The following is a 23,092-nucleotide window of genomic DNA, read 5'->3' as shown; positions in this document are numbered from 1 at the left end:
CAGCATATATTATGCCACCCCTGGGAAGCTGTCCAAAACGACACCACAGGACTGCTACTACAGCCTGGGTAGGGTGGTGCATGCACCTCTTACTTAGATGTAGGTTACCTATAATACTACACATAGAACCCTATCAGTCACCCCTATGGCAGGAATAATCAATCTTGAAGGCAGGGTACTTTGTTTCATGTGAGAGGGTGCCCATGCATGAGCAGGACCCCTCTGCAGCCTATGGAATCTATTCTCTGGGGCTGTTCTGTGATTCAGCCAGACCATATACTCTTAAGTGCATTATAACCTCGCTGTAAATGCTAACTTTGGAATGGCTGCATGGAAACATGTCGTGTTTGGTGTCAAACACTTTGGAATCCTACCCCCCCCCCCCCCCCCCCCACCAGTCCTGGCGGCAGGGATAGAATTCCATCTTTCTAGAGGGAGAGACATGTCTGCACCGGTATACCCGGTAACAGTTTAAAAGAGCGCTGGCATCACAAAATGGATATCTGGCCTCCTTCTGCTGACCAAAACTATGGCAGGGGAGGCCTGGACAATAGGTTTCCTGTTACAGGGAGGTGGCTTGGGTCCTGGATAGCAGGGCTACAGCCAGACTAAAGTCGAAAAACAGTGAAACATCAGCAACAAGCATTAGCATAGCCAATAAGTCTCGCCTTTGGGACCTTATAAGTATTTATTTATGCAGCATAATATCCTTGGTGCAACAATATCAACTGTTGCATTGCTAAACACTTATAAGGTACGAAAGGCGAGACCTATTGGCTATGCCAATGCTTGTTCCTTTTTGCATTTGGGAGCACTTTGAAATACACAGGGGTTAGGGAAGGCTTCTTCAACCAGTAGCTAGTGAGCTACTGGTAGCTCATCAGCTACCTGTAAGTAGCTCTTGTGAGCAGCTAAGCTCACTAAATTAGAAGCCTTTGCTTCATCTAATCAATATATGTATGCCAAAATTGAAAAGTGTGTATGAAGGACGAACAACATGTGCATTTTCGGAACTCAGAAGCGGATGTTGGGAGAAAAATGGCTGAGTTTGCAAACCATTTTTAAAGCGGACATTTGAGTAAAAAATCCTGCCGCCATGAGGAAACGTTCTTATAATACTTTCTTGGTGACTGAGACATTGCAGATAAGGCTATTTTACATTACCTATGATGCACAAAAGTGACCACTGTTGGTAATCTTGCATATTGTGGGCACTATATGTCGTCCTGATTACAACACTAAAATTAATAATAGCTTGGGATGATTTTCACTGAATATAATTAGCTCTTATTACAGAAAAGGTTGGAGACTCCTGGTTTAGAGGGTGTGCTTTACAAGCACCTCTCTTGTGTTTGATTTAAATGCACCAGATGGGGGACCCTGTAAGAATCTTGGCCACAGATAGGTAGGGTGCAAATGACAACTGATTTGTCACTCAGTTCATTAATGGCATTGTTGTCATGGCAGGAGGTTGGAGCATGAATATTTTTAAGGTTATGTTTAAAAACTGCCAGTTTTAATATGTCACTCAATCCAGTGATAATCTGATGTGCTAAGTAGAAATGTACCTGCATGTCAAAGAAATTCACTTTAAAAAAAAACTATTTTGGAAAGGTATTTGTTGCACAATTTACGTGGCAAACACTTTCAGAGATTAGAACGTGCATGGGCTCTTTCTTAGCAGACCTTCTGCTCTGCTCGTCATGTTAATTTGTAAGTATGGGCGGAAAATCCTTTCCACTCGCGGAATTTGTGGATTTTCGGCAATTTCGCGATCTGCGAATCTCGCGAAATTGCCGAAAAATCGGCAAATCAGCTTGCGGGCGGATTTTTGCACATGCCCAAGTTGAAGCTCAAATACAGTAACGTTTTAATCAGCCCAAAAAATTAGTGAGCATGGTCGAGGCTGGGCAAGTGTGCTTTATCCCCATATCTGCTGCCGAAAATTAGCTGTAAGACTTGAGGGAGCTCTTTGCATCCATGAGTTTCTGGAGCGCAACCCCGTGTAGTTGTGACCAGGAGGCTGCTTTCTCCTCATCTGCTGCCTGCTCGCTCTCTGACCCTGAATACACAAGAGGCATGTGAACACGCATTGAAGCCCTGCCCGTTTGGCCCCGCTCACCACACACTAGCGGTATGAAACGTCTTCCCGCCCTTTCCCAACTATGATGGACAGCTCATTCAGGGGACCTCGGCGCCTTTTGGCGTTGTAGCAAAGTTACAGGCACACATGGTCACTGGAGACAAATCTTCTGGCCCTTTACGCAGCTGCAGTGTAGGAAAAGCACTATACATTAACTCAACGAGCTAGCACTTACTGATTATTAGCCAGTAGAAGTACTCCAGTTCAGTAGAGGTATAAATGGTGGCATCTTCATGGATAAATATGCAGGAAGGGATTAATTCGGGCCGAGGCTCCTGTCACAAAAATTAAACCTCAACAGGAAGCACTTACAGATTAAAATACAGGTGCCCGAGTTGAAGCTCAAATTCAGTAACATTTTAATCAGCCCAAAAAAATAGTGAGCACAGTTGAGGCTGGGCAAGTGTGCTTTATAACCATATCTGCTGTCGGAAATTAGCTGTAATACTTGAGGGAGGTCTTTGCATCCATGAGTTTCTCGAGCGCAACCCCCGTGTAGTTCCTGTGACCAGGAGGCTGCTTTCTCCTCATCTGCTGCCCTGCTCGCTCTCTGACCCTTAATACACAAGAGGCATGTGAGCACGCATAGAAGCCCTGCTCGTTTGGCCCCGCCCACCACACACTAGCGGTATGAAACGTCTTCTCGCCCTTTCCCAACTATGATGGACAGCTCACTAAGGGGACCTCGGCACCTTTTGCACTGTGGCAAAGTTACAGGCACACACGGTCACTGGAGAAAAATCTTCTGGCCCTTTACACAGCTGCAGTGTAGTATAAGCACTATACATTTACCCAATGAGCTACCACTTACTGATTAGCCAGTAGAAACAGTACTCTAGTTATATTTGTGCAAATCCGAGAGTTCGCAAACTTTTTCGCAAACTCGCAGATTTTTATTGTCATTTGGCAAGATTACGTGGACCGCAAATCCGCAAAATTCGCCCATGCTTATTAATTTGTTGGTTCGTCCACCAACAGTTGTCAACAGTTATTCGGAAGTTTATGTTGACATGACAGTACCAGATCACATGAGCTCTCCCTCTTTTATTTAAGATTATATGGGATTACGGTTTCCAAAACTGAGTAGAAAAATACATTAACTCAAAACGTTAATGCAGCTCGCTGTCACCAGTCAATTTATCGCAGTTTAGAGTCTCCATAAAAGACAAAACACGTTAGTAGCATGCCTACAGCAGTAGCACAGATGATAGATACGTGAAGCACCGCAATCCTCCTGCACCGCACGTGAATAAGCATTTGTTGAAATAAAAATGTGAAAATCCTCTTGCACACTGTATAGGGACCTGTAGCAAATTTGTCTTTTGATATATTAAGTGCATGTCAGTACACTACAGCCTAAAAGATCTATGCGCGGTCCAACTGTAAATAAACATTTGTTTACATTTGACATTAGGGAAACTCTAAATAGGCAGATTTTTGTTTTAGACAAAGGTTGTAACCCAAACCGGCTTCAGTCAGATGTTGTAAATAAAACAGCGATAATGTTAAGCATCCGCTGAAGACATGCTATTGTGTTTTCAGTATAGTTTTCCCGCTCATACTTGTATGTACTGCCGGACTCCATTTTGTTTTCTGGCCTCCATCTTGTGGGCTACATTGTGCCATGTGCTCGCCACGAGGCAAGTCCTACCTCACTGACCGTCACCCCTGGAGTTTGCCCAGCAACAAGCTATAAATAGTTCCAGCCTATCTAGCGCCTGCCCAGTACGTGTAACATCTGTTTCTGCTCAGAGGGGATCGGAATGTGCATTCAGGGGGCTTCACGAACTGTTAACTCCACCCATGTATTGATCATGTTCAAGAAATGTCCTTATATGGCCGTAAATCATACTTTTGAGCTGTAACCGCCCACTTATGAGCCCCTTCTTGCGTATAAAAGGGGACCGCATGTTCGTGTACTTTGTGCTATCTTGTACAATACTGTAGAGTGTTGTGTGGGCTGTAGTACCACGTTTAAAGGTTTATTAAACTATGTCTTTGTATTTCCAGTTTCCATGCCAATTTCTTGTGTAGTCCGAGGACTTTGCGTACAGAAGGGCGAACCCTTTTCGCATTCACGGGCCTGGCTGAGGCCTGTATTCATCACAGACACTAACACTGCCAAACCTTGCGGCGGAGAAGCTCAGGGACCCACTGTACCTGAGAAAACGGAGGTGACAGCTGCACGAGCACCGAAGGCAGAACAGAAACTGGCAGCGTCCTTTAACTCGGCAGCCCAAGTTCTCGAGGAAGCGGAAGTATTGCTCAGATCAAAGGATGCAGGCAGCGCCCAGCTGAAGTATTCTGGTTTGCCTCTAGCTGTGACGCGCCAGCAACAGATTCGCGCCTATCAGGCGTCTCTGCCTGACGAGCTCACGAGGGGACTGCAGGGCATCACAGGGATATTCTGCGCATCGTACCAGTTTGTGGCCTTTGAGTCTTACAAAAACGGTATTCCTGTTGTTTTTCACTGAGCCTCGCCCTCTTTCCTAAACAAGCAAATGGTGCGTGCAAAAGTGATCACGAGCAAGAAGTTTGTTCGCGACTGGGAGTTGTGTGCGCACGCAAAAAGTAAATAAAACAAGGCGGAAAGAGGCATGCAAGGCTTAATGAGGCTTGACAGAAACCCACATGGCAGCTGCGCGCGTGAACGCACGCATGAACGCAAGCTTGAGGCCAGCAAAAGCCTCTGGTAGCACTTTCAAAAGCCACTCACTAAATTTCTTGCAGACAGCGGGGGGGTAACCATAGTAAGCAGATCCTGCTCTCCTACAGTGCCTCCCTACATATCCCTGTACCATGGGCAGGCACCGCATGGTGCCTGCCATTTAGTACAGGGATATGCACACACCTTATTTTTTGTATTGTGGCTAGGGCTGCATCCCCACCGCAATACAAAGTATAGGCAATGCGATTGCGTCGTAATTCAGAATGTGGAGAGGCAACCTCACTGGGCGGTCGATCCCCATTCCGAGACGATGGCGGACACACTGTAGTCCTTCTGCCATCGCAATGAGGCCCTATATATCTTCACTAATTCTATACACTGAACTTCTTTCTTGGAGTATTTTTGTGGTGTTTTAATGGTGTTTCTGTTTGAAATGTTGCAGAAATACTTTACACATTACCTCTTAAGTTAAGCCTGACTGCGCTGTGCCAAGTTTACAGAGGGTGAGCATAGGTTAATTTGTGGTGTGTATCTAGTATTGTGTTTCCTGCTTGGACAGGGTGCATACCTCTGCAAACCAGAAATCCAATTTCTAAAAACAACCTACACACTCAATATATCCCCACGATCAGAAGGGTCTGTCAGCCATAAAGATACATTACTTTTATAAATTGGCCTTCATAACAAGAAGTTACAGATAAATATGTTCCACAAAGGCCTGTTTTTTCCTACTCATTTTCATTGATCTTTTTTCAACCATTAGTTTCTGTGGGAAACCTTGAAGGGCATACACCAGCACCCCCTTACTGAACTTCAGAAATGTATAGCTTTCTGAGAACACCTATGGGTTTCACATCTGTTCCCGCCACCAACTGCGAGTAGGTTGAAATCTCAAAAAATGTAGAAAAAAGGACGACTATTGAAAAATGCAAAAGCAGTGCTGAAAGATTGTTTTTCTTTTTTTTTTTTTTATATTTTATTATTTTCACCTGGTATAAAGTTACGAAAACATTCAGATATTATTTCAAATTAAGCAAGTTCATCATATACATACATAGTCTGTTCTCATCTTATAAAATAACAGTACTAAACATAACTCAAAACTGAATGTCAATTCAGTTCAATTCTAATTTCCCCCAGATTTTCTCATATTTCTGCAGCAATTTGACACCTCTAAGTTCTGCTAAAGTGCATTCCATAGTTTTAATTTCATTAACCAAATACCACCATTCCAAGGCGTTGGGTGGGTTAGGGCTGATCCATGCTCTAGCTAGGGTTAGTTTAGCACAGGAAAGTAAGATAGATAACAATACGGAGTGTGGTTGATTTGAGGTATGTAGACCTAGTATTACCATAGGGGCTGTTATTGGTATACTGGAAACATTTTTTATAGCTAAAATTTTCCCCACTTCTTCCCAGAACTTCCCAAGTTTTGGGCATGTGAACAGCATATGTATAAGATCTGCTGCATATTCATCACATTTTGGGCACTTGGTTTTCTCTCCCAAAGAGTTATTTAAAGCCCATTTAGAAATCTTTTCTGGGGTATAGTACAGCATATATATGGTTCTGTATTGCTGTAGACGTAGGCTAGAGGATCTTACATAATAATGAATGTTAGTGTACGAATTGCTTATTAGTTTTCCTGTTATGTTGGTTCCCAGTTTTACGTTCCATTTATTAGCTACTGCTTCGTTATCGTCCGTTCTTAAATCTGTGAAAATCTTATATGCCAAACTGATTATTGATTTCTCCTTTTTAGAGTTTAAGATATCCCAGATACCCCCGCTCGATAAGATTTTAATTCTGTTCTTCCGCACTAAAAAGTCGTATATTTGCCTATATTTAAACTCGTGTGTGTCGGACAATCCATATATTTGTTTTAAGGTGTGGAAATCCATTATGCCTTGGGAGGTATATAAGTCCCCTAGTACCTCGATTCCTTTCGATTGCCACCTTCGGGATTCCCCATCGCTGAATATGTTAGGTAGTCCAGGATTGTCCCATAGAGTTAGTTGGGTGTGATATATGGTGCTTTTACAGTGAATAAGTATATCTTTCCATATCTTTACTAAATCCCGTGCGGTCTTAAATTTGACCCTTTTGTAGAAGTTGGGGTCTGTAATACGAAGTAAAAATTGTTTGGAATCTCCTTTTAAAAGTAGATGGTGGTAGAAAAGCAGATTCTCTGTATCTAATAAGGATCTAATACGCCTTATGAATGAGGCCCAGAAGTAGAGTTTCAGATCGGGAAAATTGAGGCCACCTGATCCAATTTGAATTTTTAACATCTTTAGCGATCTCCTAGCTTTCTTATATCCCCAGATAAAGTTACAGAAAACGCTATCTAGTTGTTTAAAAAAAAGCCTATTTTGTGCCAAAGGGATTGATCTAAATAAATATAAGTATTTGGGTATGATTTTCATTTTTATTAGATTTATTCTGCCAATTATATTTAGTGGAAGTCGGTGCCATTTTTTTAAATTCGAAGTGGTGGTTTTCATTAGTTTATTATAGTTGATCTTGTTTAACTCTTTAATATTTGAGGTGATTTGTACTCCTAGATAGGTCGCAGTCTTACAAATTTCTGGCATTGGTTGGGGGGGAACAAAATTAGCTATTATTTGAGTTTTATGAGTGTTTAATTTGTAACCAAATACATTGCCAAATTTGGATGCTTCCAGATTAATTGCTTTCAGAGAGTCAATGACTTCAGTCGAATAAATAGCGATGTCATCCGCGTATGCAGTTATTTTTAAGCTCTGCCTGCTGGTTTTAAAGGGTATTATTTCTGGTTGATTGTCCAATGCCTTTAAAAATGGCTCTAATGACAAGGCAAATAATAAAGGTGATAAGGGGCACCCTTGACGCGTGCCTCTCCTGATTGCGAAATAGTTTGACGTACGGCCGCAATAGCTAATGTATGCGGATGGATTGTCATAAAGTGCCCGGATCCCATTTAAAAAGTTGCCGCCGATCCCCATATGTCCCATTATATGCCATAGATAGTCCCACCCCACCCTATCAAATGCTTTTTCAGCATCAAGCATTATCATTGCTAAGGGAGTAGACTCTACCTCTGCTATGTCGAAAGCTGTTATTGCCGTATTTACATGGGCTGATGTGTCCCTCCCCATCACAAACCTGTGTTGTTGTGTACTTACTATTTTAGGCAGTAGCGGTGCGAGTCTTCTTGCTAAGCATTTTGCAAATATCTTAGCGTCGGCATTGATTAAGGAGATAGGTCTATATGAGCCCATCTCCTCTTTAGGTTTACCCTTTTTATGAAAGAAAACAATTTTCGCCATATTCCAAGAGTGCGGAGCGGACCCTGTTCTACTTATATGATTGACTACTTCTAGAAGAATGGGTATTAACTCTTCCAGGCATGATTTATACAATTCCAAAGGGATAGTGTCCTCCCCAGCAGCTTTACCTACTGGTAATGATTTTATAGCTTCTTTTAGTTCTTCTCTAGTTATTTCTAAAGCCAGATTTTCTGCTTCATAAGTTGTTATTTTATTCGTTGGGTTTTCTTTTAGGTAGTTATCAATTGTATTGCCATTAGGCGTGTTCTCCGGTGTATCCAGAATTTCATAGTATTTGGCAAACTGTTGTATTATATCGTCTGTCTGGTTATATCTCTTATTATCAACCCCAATGATTTGTGAAACCGTGGATTCTGCTCTGTCCTCTGCTGCTTTAAATGCTAAAATTTTGCCAATTTTGTCGCCCCCCTCATATTGTGTGAATTTGTATTTGTGAATCTGTGCACTCCTTTTTTTTAATAGAGTTTCTTTGGTCTTACATTTTAACTGGATAAGGTTTGTATTAATAGCCAGAGTTGACAAATTTCCTCTTAGAGCCTCTACTAGTTTCGTCTCTTCTGCAGCAATATCCGAAGTCAGGGTTAAGTTACATTTGCGTCTTTCTTGATTTTGTTTTAGGACATACGTCTGTACGAACCCTCTAATACTGGCTTTACATGTGTCCCATACTGTTAAGCAAGAGGCAGTATTCCTATTAAAGATCAGAAATTCTATAATATGTTGTTTCAGTTGTGTAATGAAAATCATATTCGATATTAAATTCCTTGGAAACGTAAAGGCTCTAGGAGGATTGCGCTTTTGAAAGGTAGTTAGTTCAACCATAATAGGGTTGTGATCAGATGTGATGCGTGGGTGTATGACCATTGTTGTTATAGAACTCATCAGCGAATCTGATATTAAAGCCATATCTAAACGTGAACATAGTTTGTGGGGAGCAGAGTAGTATGTGTAGCCTGGGGCGTTTGGATATAGTGAGCTCCAAACATCTCTAACATTATGTAGCTTACATAAATTTAAGATAGATGTTCTGGTTCTGGGCATTCGGATATGATTACCTGGGCGTGTTGTATCTGTCTGACAATTCATAATACAATTAAAATCACCCATAATTATAACTTCTCCTTCCCAGTCTAATAGGGCTATATTTAATTGTTCAAATATTCTAGGGTCTTCTCTGTTTGGTCCATATACAACACAAGCAACAAGCTTCACATCGTTATGACATAGTTGAGTGATTTCTGGATTTATAAGCTGAATTCAATTAAGCCTTATGGCTTAAATGAACGAATCGAATTTTCATGTTATTTGTAACCTTATTGCGATTTTGAATTACAGCACCACATGGTGCTCTCAGTTCTGGACTGGTCTCCGCACTGTGGATTTTCATTCGTGTATATACAATTTTGCCATTTAATCTATTGTATGTTAGTTTGCACATCTCACTTCTTTTCCTGCATATTATATCAGTTTTAGCTTATGCCCTCTATTCTACTATCGCACTCTCTTCCATGTATTTTCTTTTGATCAAACCACGATAGTCTCCTTTCGTTTTCCATGCCTTGCGATCACGTGATTCGCCTAGCGGTACTTCCCTTGTTTACCACACACGCATCCGTACTTCCGGATTATCCATGCCGGGTTGCGGTCAGCGTTTTTAAACGCGGTGAACACTGACTAACGTAAGTTCTTTTTATTTCCTGACCCTCGAGCACTGCTTTGTTTTGGCATGCCTTCACCGTTGTATATCTCCGCATGGTAACCGCACTTTAGTTTTGGAGTTCACATCTTGTTTATCCATTGTACGCCCTTCGCTCACTTCTTTTTTTCCAATCGGCACCTATCTTTATAGCACGTCATTCCGAGTCTTAATCTATCAAACAAATTCTTCACACTTTATTTCCCATCACATTTCTTTCACTAGTTTTTTCGGTGCACATAATGGATTAAGGTATAATTCTAGGATAATACAGATTTGACCAAGAGTTGTTATTGGTTACATATATGTCCGTCTTTGCTTTTAGAGGCTCCCCGATGAAGGGCTGTCCAGCCCGAAATGCATTGGAGCAGGAATATTAACATGTACTACAGAGTGGAATATACTGTTTGAAATTGAATCTCGTTAATGGATATGAATTGAATACCATACAACAGAGAAGAAAATAAAATATGCTTGAAAATACTTACCTTTAAGCTAATTATTTGGAGGAATACACCGACTAGAGTGCCTAAGGGATGTCATCAAAGTTCCTTTGATAACACTGTTTTCAGATAGTTGAGTGATTGCCCACCTCCCCCGTTTGTCAGATTGCGTCCTAGTTATTTCTACCTTGAATCTTTTGTCTTTTAATATAGCCACCCCTCTAACATGAGAGGCAGCTGCTGAGTAGGTTATCATCTCGAAACCCAGTTGATTCAACAGCTTCTTATCGCTGTCTATGATATGGGTTCCTGACAAAAATACTAGATGGGGATTATATAAGTTTAATTCTTCAGCAACTAAATGTCTCTTACGCTTATTGTTTAGCCCTGAGACGTTCCATGCCAAACATCTAATACCTTGCATCTTTAAAGTAATAAGTATAGTCAATGGTGCCTATTATCAGCATAGTTTGGTGTTCTCCCACATATAAAAAAAGTACTTTGCAAACATAAATCTCTCCTCAAGTCTTTCTACCATGTTGAAAATATTTTTTCCCCCCTTTTCCCCCAACCCTTCCTCCACCCGTCCACCCCACACACACCCACCCCAAACTGCGAAGACCTACCCTCCCCCACGCCCCCCTTACCTACTGCTGCCGTTGATGAGGCAGCACTTGCGGCTGGAAACCTAGGACATTTCCCCCCCTCCACCTTTGATGACTTTGTATCTGCTAATAGTATTGATTCATTTCCCTCCCCCTTTTTTTTTTCCCCCTTTTTCCCCACTCCACTCCTTCATGATAACGTCAGCTAGATATGACTGTTTAGTCTGTGTTTCAATAATGTAGAGATAGATATAGGCCCCTTCCTTTCATTTCAACTCTGTGTCTGTTTACTCTTATTGACACTGGTTAAGAATGCCTGCGCTTCCTGTACTTCATTAAAGAAGTTTGTATGTCCTTTCATGATCACTTTGAGTTGAGCTGGTTCCTGCAGATATGCTGAGCCACCCAGTTTATTAATTGGGTCGATTAGTTTACGCATTTCCCATCTCTTATCCATCGTGGCTTTGCTTAGATCCGAGCACGCAAAGATAGTAAAGTTATCGATAGTTATAGGAGTATTGGGTTTAGCTTTTTGCCACACCGCTTGTCGTAGCAGAAAATTGCCAAAATGAATCAGAAATGGGCGCGGAAATTTGCTGTTAAGGCGTTTTTGGCCAAGTGGAAGCCTATGTGCTCTTTGAATTTGGGAGTCCCAGTCCCAGTCAGAGAGTTCAGGGAATGCTCGGGGCATCAGTTTCACCAAGAAGGCCCTAGGGTCGGACCCCTCTGCTCCTTCCGGGATTCCATACAGTTTAAGATTTGATCTTCTTAAGCGGTTTTCCAGGTCCTCTACTTTCCCCTGTAGCTGGGCTAGTACTGTGTCATGTTGCTCCACATTGGCATCAACCCTTTGCGTTCTTTCTTCAACCAAAACTGTGCGCTGTTGGAGCTCTGTTATCTCCTGTGTGACTCCCTTTAGTATGGAGGCTATATCAGTTATTGAAGTTTGCAGTCTTATATTGTCGTTTTTTAACTGCTGATAGTGTGCCTCCGATTCTGTCCTTTGATTTACAAGGAGCTTTAGGATGGCATCTAGCTGGGGGTGGTCGGCATTACCCAGCTTGGGCTCTTCCATTGATTTTCCCTGCCTGCTTTCAGCGTAAGATTGGTTTAGTTCAGAGTGCGAGCCCAAGTCTACTGAGGCTGCTGGATCCGATGGGGAAGCAACTACAAGGACTTCATTTCCCCCTGTGATTTGCTCGCTAACCTGTTTAGGAGTTTGCGTCATTGAGTAAGATCCATTTTCCTGAAGTTGCTGTATCCCATTGTCATTGTATGTAGGGCTGCCCCCTGAGAGCCTTAAAGTCATGTTTTTAACGAATCCCTTAGCCTCCATCCACTTTCTTAACGGGCTTTTGTCAGTAGCCGTTTTTCTTGTACTCAAGGGGATTACTCCTGCTACCATGTTGGTCAAAGTTCTACCTTTTTGTTTATGAATCGTCTTGGCCTTGCCTCTGCGCTTCCGTGGAGGTAGCTTATTCAGAGTCTTATTCGCAGGTTTGTCTAATTCCTCCTCTGTGTCATAATCACAGTCCTCAGAAGAAAGATGTTCCTCATTTAATTCCAAAATTTGTTCTGTCCCGTGATTACTCATAGGTCCCGTGGCGAGATAGTTAATCTCTTCCATTGTATTTTTGCCATTGCCTATGGTAGTTTCTATCCTTGAAGGGATTACTGTAGTTTTGGAAACACAGTCTAGAGTAGCATCCGATAATGATGGTTTAACGGTGTTTGGTGGTAGGAGTCTCTCATTTAACACCTCATTTGCCACTTCTGCCCCAGTGGTTGCCTAGGGACTTTCCAACTCTATTATCTCTTGAGTCTTATTGCCTTCAGTCAGGATAGGTGTGTTGTCATTTTTACCATTATTATTAAATGAACCTCCATCTTCCCCTATATTTGTCCCGACTTTAGCACTTTCATTAGTGTCTATATTTTTTTTTTACATTATTTTTTTAGGGACTGTTCCACAATTAAGTAAAGGAGGACACAGGACCGTCTTACCTGCCATCTTCTTATCGCTCCCCTTGATGATAGCGGTTTTATTGGGATTGTCTTTCCCTCCTTGGGCTGATGAGACTTGTATTGCCACTTCTGCTTCTGCTTCTGCTTCTGTTTCGTTCACCTCCACGCTCACTGCCAATTTCTCAGCACCCCCCGGTGTCTTGGTTACTGAAACCCCTGCAGTCTGTTGAGCTGGGGCAGGGGCAGGGGCAGGGGCCGGGGTCGGGGCTGCCGTTAAGTCTGCTGCCGTGGGTAAAGATACAGGTACAGTGATCGTCGCTGCCGCTGCTGCGGCTATTGTTGAGTTTTTGGTATTTCGAGTGGTCCGAGGAGGGTGTTTGGGTGACATGGCTTCTGTAGTAGCAATTACAATTGTGTTTGAAAACCTTGGTTTGGCCAGGCCAAGCGCGATGATCCCAGAGCGAGTGAGCCGCTTCTCGAGCCAGACCTTCACCGCTCGCCAAATCCTCGTGGTATGCCACAGCATCCGTCAGCCTTTGACTGTGAAGAGAGATAATTGCAACAATTGCAACAAAGTTGCAGCAAAGTTTCCAGCGTCTTTTTTCCCCCTATCGGTCCAAACAAGGTACAGCGATACTCGGTGCGTTGCACTGAAGCTGCCGGCCAGTACCGCCCTGCCCTGCCCTGCCTTGCTGTTACCGCTGAGAGAGCTGAGTGAGCTCTCTCCCTTACACCGTCGAGGACGCTGCGGAGGGCGCCAGGGACCAGAAGCGGTTAGCCCAGACAGCGAGCTCTGAACCGAATCCAATGCTTCACAGCGAACAGACAGCTTCCACAGGTAAGTCAGATTATAACTTTATGTGTGCTTTCACCGCTCTGCTCCGTCTCATTTTGGTGCTTGTACTCCGTATGTGCTCCGTATGCTCCGTATATTTTCTCATCTCATCGCCGCCCAGTTTCGTTGAATGCAGCTATCAGGATCGGGTGATTTTTGGCAGATCTATTAGCACTGCCGATATTGCCAAGAGGAGGGAGGGAGGGAGCTCCTAGTCCACCGCAAGCAGAGTCCTCACTCCGCCATCTTGGACTCCGCCCGGTATCAAATGTTCCTGAAAGATTGTTTTTCTATACCATTCTGCTTGTTCATAAAAGCTAGGAAAACTATGATCCAAACACAACAAAACCTTTATTGATGCCATTTCTAGGAAAAAACATACACGTTCTTGCACAGCATTTTCCCTTTTTTCCACAAAAAAATAGGTGAATGTTGCTACTTTATCAGTTGCCTCCAGTGGCATCCACAATTCCTGGGATCTTTCAGAATCCCCAGGAATATGTAAAAATGAGATTTAAGTCAAGAGTTTAAGACTGCACAGGCATACGATGCACATTGTGCAATTGGTACTACAGTAGGGGCTGGGCCAGCATCTGCAGCCACTCGTATAATACAGAAGTATCCTGCGAGTAGAGTAATGTGCGCAAATATTTATTTTCCCCCTGGGGACACTACTTTGATCCGAGCCCTTCTATCATTATATATAAAATGCTTGTTCTGGAAAGAAAACAAATTGTAGGATAGTTTCTGAACGTGGACGTAGTTTTTATGGTAAAGTAGGATCTAAACATCAGTACAGTGTAGATGCAGGTCAACATTTAGGGCCTGATTGACAAACGTAAGTTTACACGTTTGTGTAACGCTATTTTAGTACTCACAGAAAAGGCCTGTCCTATCTTTTTATGTGCAGAGTTCTCCGCCTCCGACTGTGGAGTCTCCGCACTCATAAACTTACAGTGCAGTTTTAGCAACACCAAAAAGATTAAGTTTACACAAATGTGTAAGTTTACCTTTGTGAGTCACCCTCTTAGAGTGTGAAACTTGTAAACATAATCAAATAATCCAGATTATTGCCACATTTCTCCTAGACATCTATCCGTAGGAAAACCAGTGCTTTCTTTTTCAAATTCTTTTACATAGAAGACAAGTTTGTTTTTTATATCCCTGTCGCTTGAGTCGGTTAACATGTTGCTCTGCGATATAGTGGATTTGACACATAATACATGAATACATGATCCAGCATGCCTGGCTAATTGTGACCAAACTCAGAGTTCACCATGGAATGTTGCGTTGAGTCATAATTTAGCGATTTCAGCTAAAGATGTTCACAATAAAACCATTTTACTAGGACACATTTTTCGATAAGACAAGCATTAACAGGGCAGAGTGATGAACTATTTAGGATTTGTTCTTATTTCTTTCTAATGAATAGTGTACAATTAAATATAATACTTTATGATCAAAAATTCTGCGTGCATATATCCTAGCTAATCACAACTGCGAGTTCTGGAATTCCCACTTTTCTTTGTATCTGTTTAACTAACGATTCAATTTTTCTGTCAGCAGGTGGCAGCCTTACTTCATTCATGCTGAGAATAAAACCAAACAATTAACAGTTTCGAATGTGATAGTCACTCCTGTATAATCAATCACTTTACTTCGTTAGTTTAAAGTCAAATTACACTGTCATGATGATTGTGATGTGATCAAGGTGGCATATTTACACGATTGTGAATAATGTAAGCATTAGTAACGGTGACACTTCATACTTGATTAACAATTGACTAGTGCAACTTTGCTTTATTTTGGTGTGGGTAGAATCCCATTTCTGTCTGACAATATGTGTCGAATCATCTGTGCTATTTACCAACGACATTTAAGAGATTTATTGAAAAGGTTTTTTGCAAACAACATTATAAGTTGAAGTCACACACCATGAGGGAAAACAATGCAGTTGCCATTTATTTTTCCCTACCCTCTATATAGTGAAATCACTAATATAGGGCCTGATTCACAGAACTAATTTAAGACAACATCCTAAACTTACTACTTTTTGTATGCACAGAAGGCATTAGTAGTCTTAAATTAGGATTTTGTCTTGTTAGAATTTTGTCTTAAATTAGGATTTTGTCTTAAATTAAGATTTTGTCCTAAATTAGGATTTTGTCTTAAGTTAGGATTTTGTCTTAAGTTAGGAATTTGTTGTTGCTGCTGCTGCATTAGCAGAGCATTTTGGAAGCAAGTCAGCCGGTGCCACTAGAAGGTACGCCGATTTTGAGATGTACATCAAATATGGTATTTGTCCCAACATGTATAGTACATTATGGAACAAATATACCGAAGGGGATCCCCAGTTACAATGGCCATTAGAGGGAACCATGGACCCTCAAAAACTCGAATATTTAGTAGAAACAATTGTTTTTAACCCCTTCGCTGCTAGGCCTTTTCCCCTCCTGTGCTAAGCCTTTTTTTGGCTATTTGGGGTAGTGCGTGCTTAGGCCCCTGTAACTCTTTGGCCATATAAGGTATCCATGCCAATTTTGCATCCTTTTCTTTCAACATCATTGGGATTCTAAAGGTACCCAGGGTTTGTGGATTCCCTTGGAGGGGTTCCAGAAAGTAAGCAAAATACAGTAAAAGTTTTGTTTTTTTCAGAAAAATGAGAAAAACGGGCTGCAAAGGAAGGCCTCTGGGTTTTTCCCTGCAAGTGTTATCAAAAAACAGTTTATGGGGCTGAAATCACCACTTTTAGAGAATGACAGTATTTTGACAGAGAACCAACATTTTTCACACAGTTTTGGCAGTTTTCTGGGACATAGCCTATTTTTGCTATTTGCAGTGCTTCCGACCTCCTTCTAGTTAATGGTAAAAATGAGTATGAAAGAAATAATGGATCCTGGGAAGCATTTTACTAAAGTAGACAAAATTCAGAAAGTGGTCATATCTCTAAATCCATGAAGGTTCCTTTATAGAAACTAACAGTTAAATATAGGAAAAATTAAAATTAGATGAAAAAAAACAGCCTTTTGTGTCAACGTTTTCACCTGTAACTTCTTATAATTATGACAGCTCTTTGCAAGCAATATACCGTTACATTTGGTGGACCTTCCTGGTTGTGGGGAGATATAGGACTTGTAGGTTTACCAAGAACCCGACAAACCCAGAGCCAAAAAACTGCTCAGCAACTTGCAATGGAATTTTATTTTGTTCCTGGTTTAGAGCAATTATTCTTTGAAAATGTATACATGGAAAAATCGGTATGAAAGACACCTATGTATTTCTGAAATGGGTACAAATTATAAAATTTTGAAACAGTACATATTTGCACATTTTCAAAATTGGGACTACTCATACTAGCATGAGAATTATTGGTCATTTTTCAAAATGATTTCTTTTTTACACAATGCCTTTCATTTGGAAGGCAGAAATGCATCAGAACTCAACATGAAATAACAGTTGCTTTGCATATATGAATTACCCTAAGTCTCTCGATAAAAATTGTACCTCACTTGTGTGGGTCGGCCTTGTGCCTGCGATAGGAAATGGCGCAAAACACAACGTGGTGACGCCTCAATTTTTCGCAGTGAAAAATGACCCTTTTTTGGCAGAGTGCCTAGCTGTAGTTTTTATACCCTAGCTCGGCCGGCACCTAGGAAAACCTAGCAAACTTATACATTTTTGAAAACTAGATACCCAGCGAAATTCAGGATGGGGTGACTCGACTGCCTCTCACCAGGTTCTGTTACCCAGAATCCCTTGCAAACCTAAAAAATTAACAGAAAAAACACATTTTCCTCACATTTCTGTGGTGGAAAGTTCTAGAATCTGCGTGGATCAACACATTTCCACCCACCCTGCGTCCCCAAAAGTCTTCTGAGAAAAAAGGTACCTCACTTGCGTGGGTCGGCCTACTGCCTGCAACAGGAAATGGCACAAAACGCAACGTTGTTGCACCTCAATTTCGCAGTGAAAAATGACCCCTTTTTGGCAAAGTGCCTACCTGTAGTTTTTGAACCCTAGCTCTGCGGGCACCTAGGGAAACCTAGCAAACCTATACATTTTTGAAAACTAGACACCAAGAGGAACTCACGATGGGGTGACTCAATGGCCTCCCACTAGGTTCTGTTACCCAGAATCCCTTGCAAACCTAAAAAAGTGGGGAAAAAAACGCATTTTCCTCACATTTCTGTGGTGGAAAGTTCTGGAATCTGCGTACATCCACAAATTTCCTCCAACCCAGCGTTCCTCCAGGTCTCTCGATAAAAATGGTACCTCACTTGCGTGGGTGGCTCAAGGACCCGCAACAGGCAAGGGTCCAAAACCTAATGAGGCGACATCAAAATTACCTATCACAAACCAACCTGGGTCACAAACAATATAACAATTAAAAATATAACACACAAATTCGCCACCCAAATGGACATTCGGCCAGATGTACCTTCAAATAGAGCTGAGACCAATGGGGATTAGGTGAGGTTTTCCACCAAGACACTGGTTATATTTCTGGATGCTTTTCTCTGCCTGCCCCCTTTGGTGCCAGTCAGTCTTTTTGTCCTTACTGTACCCCCCTCACACGGGGCAGTAAGGACAAAAAAACACCGTCTGGCACCAAGTGGGGCGGGCAGTAAAAAACATCCAAAAATATAACCACCTTTGGAAGTGAACCTTGCCCAAGGGCTCATTTCCACACACTACAAAACACAATCCCTAGGGCCTAGTGGGCCAGAAAGGCCAATAAACAGAAAAAAATGGGCCAATTCGCCCCCGGGGGCGTGGGGGTGGGGCAGAAAAACATTCCTAAAAATTTCCCCTCTAGGAAGCAACCCTTGCCCAAGGGGTCGCAGCCATTACAAACATAATGGCCTCAATACAATCCCTGAAGCCTAGTGGCATTTTCTGCCCCTCCCGGGGGCAAAACAACCAAACATACGGACCTATTTGCCCCCGGGGGAAGAAAATCAAAATATATATATGGGCCCCCACCTGGAAGCGACCCTTGCCCAAGGGGTCGCTTCCATCCTATTGAAATTGTCATTACAAAAATCCCTGGTGCCTAGTGGCATTGTTCTGCCCCCCCAGGGGACAAAAAGGCCAAAACAACAGGCCTATTTGCCCCTAGGGGGGGCAGAAAAGCATTCCTGAAAAATGCCCCCTCTAAAAAGCGACCCTTGCCCAAGGGGTCGCTTCCATTGCAAAATAAAAATGCCCCCAAAACAATCCCTGGTGCCTAGTGGCATTTTCTGCCCCCCTCGGGCCAAAACGGCCGAAAAAACTGGCCAATTTGCCCCCGGGGGGCAGAAAATCTAAAGCTAAATCTAAATTTGGCCCCCACTTGGAAGCTACCCTTCCTACATTTCTATAATGAAATCCCTGGTGCTAGTGGCAATTTTCTGCCGCAAAACGGCTGAAAAAATGGGCCGATTTGCCCCCAGGGGGGGGGGGAAGAAAATCAAAACTTATTTTGGCCCCCACATGGAGGCGACCCTTGCCCAAGGGGTCGCTTCCATTACACCAAAAATGCCTCCTGTAAATATCCCTGGTGCTAGATGCCGAAAAAGCGGGCCTATTTGCCCCCAGGGGGGGCAGAAAATCAAAAACATAATTGGCCCCCACTTGGAAGGAACCCTTGCCCAAGGGGTCGCTTGCTACAATCTAAAATGAAATCCCTGGTGCTAGTGGGGGCATTTCCGCCGCACGATCGCGACGCTGTGCGCGATCGTGAGGCAGAAATGCCCTGCAAAGAGATATCAGGGGAGAGGAAAATCTCTTACCTCTTCCCTGATGCCTCCTTGCGGCCCCAAACCCCCCCGAGAAACGCAAACACCTACCTTTGTCCTGGATGCTCAGGAAGCAAATGGCTTCCCGAGCGTCGGGTCTCCCAGATGACGTTATCGTGCGCTGTGTGCGGTGATGTCACGGGATTCCCATGGGGGTGTCGGGGGTGGCAGCAGAAGCTCTTCCGCTGCCATCCCCCTTACTGCAGGCAAAATCAGACACCCTCGGGGGGAGCGCCAGCGCTTCCCCCGAGGGAGGGGCTCATGACGAGCTGGACTCGTCATCAGCACACGACCAGTGTGTGCCATGACGAGACCAGCTCGTTATCAGCAGGGAAGGGGTTAAAGAAAGTTAGGCCAGCTATGTTTGACAGTTTGCTTATGTGGAGGAAAGAAGTGAAGGAGCGGCAGCTCAAGGCAGAAAAGGCACAAAGGAAGCAGGAAAGGAAAACAGAGTATCAGAAGAATATATGGAATTGAAGAATAAAGCAGTTCAGGAGAAAAAGGAATGTTTAGATAGAGAGCATAGGCTACTAACATCTAAAGAATATATATTTAGACCAACCGTATCAGTTCACGTCCACCAAGAAGATGTGGACTCAGATATAGATGGGTTATTGATAAAATACCCCCGCCCCCATTTGTACCCTTAACACCTCTTCCCCCTGGACCACCAAATGTCGCCCCCCCTTGTACTCCCGGCTCCCCCTTCTTTGCCCGCGGCTGTCCAGCTCTCTATTTTCCAACTAGTATTGGTACATTCCTTAGCCCCTCCAACCCAGGCTACTGCACCCCCATCTCAGGCCTCTCACCTCCACCTCAGGCTACTGCACCTAAAATGACTGATGACACCGTACCTCCTGTATCTGTTCTGACCCCTTGGGTTCTTCATTCTACTGTACCTCAGTTTTGTCAGAATGAAATAAGATTGATGGTTTTAAATTGGTTTAGCGATCTAGAAATGAAGGTAGGAGAAATGTTTGCTCAGATACAGGATTTTTCTGAAGGCGAGCTCCTTTGTCTCATAAATAAGCGAACTCATCAATTCATGGTTCAATGGGAGATGACTACAGGACAGAATGGCCCAGATGATGTTAGATCTATTAATCGATAATGTCAGATAGGGGCCTTCGCTGTGAGTAGAGTTAATGCTGCAATAGCAACGTTAATTGGATATCGTAATGAACTCTCTTCCTCTCCTCGAATAAGACCTATTGTAGTGAAGGCAGGGCCCTGCGTACACACATTGCTATGTTAGCATAAGCTTATTAGAAGTTAAAACACCATTTTGCCACTTTGCAGCTTTTGCACACAATACTGCATGTATCTGTTATTGTAAGTTAGACTGCTTGACTTTTCTTCACACGGGAAAAGCTTGTTTTCGACATCCCTAGACATACACCACGATCTCTGTCTGTACAGTGTGTGCAGAAGCCTCCAAGGTTAACAAAACAATGTAAGCTGTTATTCGGGGCAGATTGGCTCACGCTCTAGACACAACATTGGCACAGCTGCGCCTGACTGAAATTCTAGCGCCTCTAATATTGCACTGCATGCATGATTAGAGCACTTGGAGAAAATCCGTTTCCAGAGAGAAAGAGCTTTTGCAGATACTGATGTGATTCACTCCTGCTGATCTTGTAGGTATGGTGTTCCCAATTCAAGCCTAAGAGACCTTCTATTATTATTATAAAACCTAGTTCCTAGCTAGGGAGTGTGGCATACAAGGCTCTATAGGACCTGTTTCCACTATCACTATAATATGATTTCCCCCTTTGTGTTTTATGGAATTGTAACAATGCCGATCGTATTATTTTTAGTCATATGCCTGCTTATGTTAGCAAAAATACTGCATCTTAGAGCACTTCGTTAAAATAAACATTTTAAACTTTACTGTGTCTCTATTTACTCATGTTATGGAATGGTATGAGAATAAAACGAAAGAGTGTTCCTGATTCCCACCATTCCTGAGTGTATCCTAAGTTGCATGTTCTGGGTTGTCTAATTATTGGTAGCTTTGCTATAGGACCAAGAGCTAATGAGACACTGATGCTAGTCGGTTACGGGTTCTATGTACTGAGGTGAGTTTTTGGTACACCACAATTCACTGAGTTCCTGGGTCTATGTGCACGGTTCTGTGTATGAGCAGTATCCCCGCAACATGGCGCACCTAACAATGTGGTCTTATATTTGAGACTCTTGAGTTGTGCTTATAACACTCCACAATACCCTCATTACTGTTTCCGGTTGACAGTGGTGACGGATTAACCTACCTATATTTACATAGATTTTGTCAAGCTTGATAATTTAAATAGGTTTTTACTTTGAATTACTATCCATTACTGCTACATTTCATTTGCATTTTCTTTTCTCTACTGTGTCCTAATGGTTGACGTTGATATCCCACCGCATAGTATGGTGGCCGTCCGCAATCATTTGTAGACTTTGGCATCACCTTGGAAGGCATGGCGGTTGTTTTTGTGGTGAGTGCTGAAGCGGCGTACCCATTTGAACTCTTCTACTCATGGGCTACTTTTCCTGTAGTTAATGCAGCTTCTAATACGTTTAACGTCTATACTCCCACGGCCGTGCCTCTAAACTACACCCCATATAGGAAACTGGAGATTCCTATTGCTGCATGGCAGCATCTAGTTTGGTTTGATGGTGCCCTTCCCCAATCCGTAACAGTGTTTCGGTTAGGCCCTTTGTCTATTCCTGGGCCAGTGGCCGGTTTTGGGCGGTTACATGCTGCATCCGCGTTACCTGAATGTTACTATAAATGAATTACGTGTGCTCCATGCCTCCCTCGTTGGTGTGCATTGGGCTCTAGTACAATATGTATCCCACAACGTTCAGGTGGGGCCACCTGGTGCTGCGGCACAACCAGCTGGACCAGCTGGGATGAAAATTAAACCCCTCATGGTTAATTTGGTTATGGGCAAGCGGCCCCAGGGTAAGGATGATATGCCTTTTTGGCTTGCTGAGAAATTTGACCAGCTGGAAGCAGCATTTCCTAATACAACTCATGTTGAGAAACACAGGATTCTAACCATAAGTTTGCAGAAAGACTTAATACCAGAGGTTCCTGAATGTGAGACCTGGGGTAAGATATTTGCGGCTGTCTATACTAAGTGCTTCGGCAATCCATCCATGGCTGTCCTACCCTCCGTCATTAAGCGTGTACAAGATGAACACGGTGCTGAGGTGGCTGTTGAATAGGGAATGAGACTCGTTTGAGTGTTTGAGGTGGTTTCCGATCTCGTCCTTTCTAATGTTAAGGGAGATGCTGTGAACTTCCTGGTGTCTAATGATTTACGTATTGTCCCCGATGCTGATAAATCCCAGCAGTTACCGAAAATCATTGCAGAGGCTTATAAGACCATTGGCCGCAATAGTTTGGGTGTTAAGCCTTTTGCTAAGACAGCAGCACAAAAGCAAACTAAGGTGGCGATTTCTGATAAAGATGAACGCCCCAATTTTCCTAAGCAGAATTGGAGTAAGAATAAAAAACAGGGGAAACAGCATCGGAAACAGGGGTCACGTCCTTTGTCTTCTGAGCGCACGTATGAGTTGCGCGACCGAGCTACTTTTAAGTCACCTGATCGCTTTCAGGTTCCTGATTAACGTTCTCCTT

Source organism: Lissotriton vulgaris, chromosome 4_1 (genome assembly GCF_964263255.1).
Source record: "Lissotriton vulgaris chromosome 4_1, aLisVul1.2, whole genome shotgun sequence".
Lineage (NCBI taxonomy): Eukaryota > Metazoa > Chordata > Amphibia > Caudata > Salamandridae > Lissotriton > Lissotriton vulgaris.
This window is presented reverse-complemented; position numbering follows the sequence as displayed.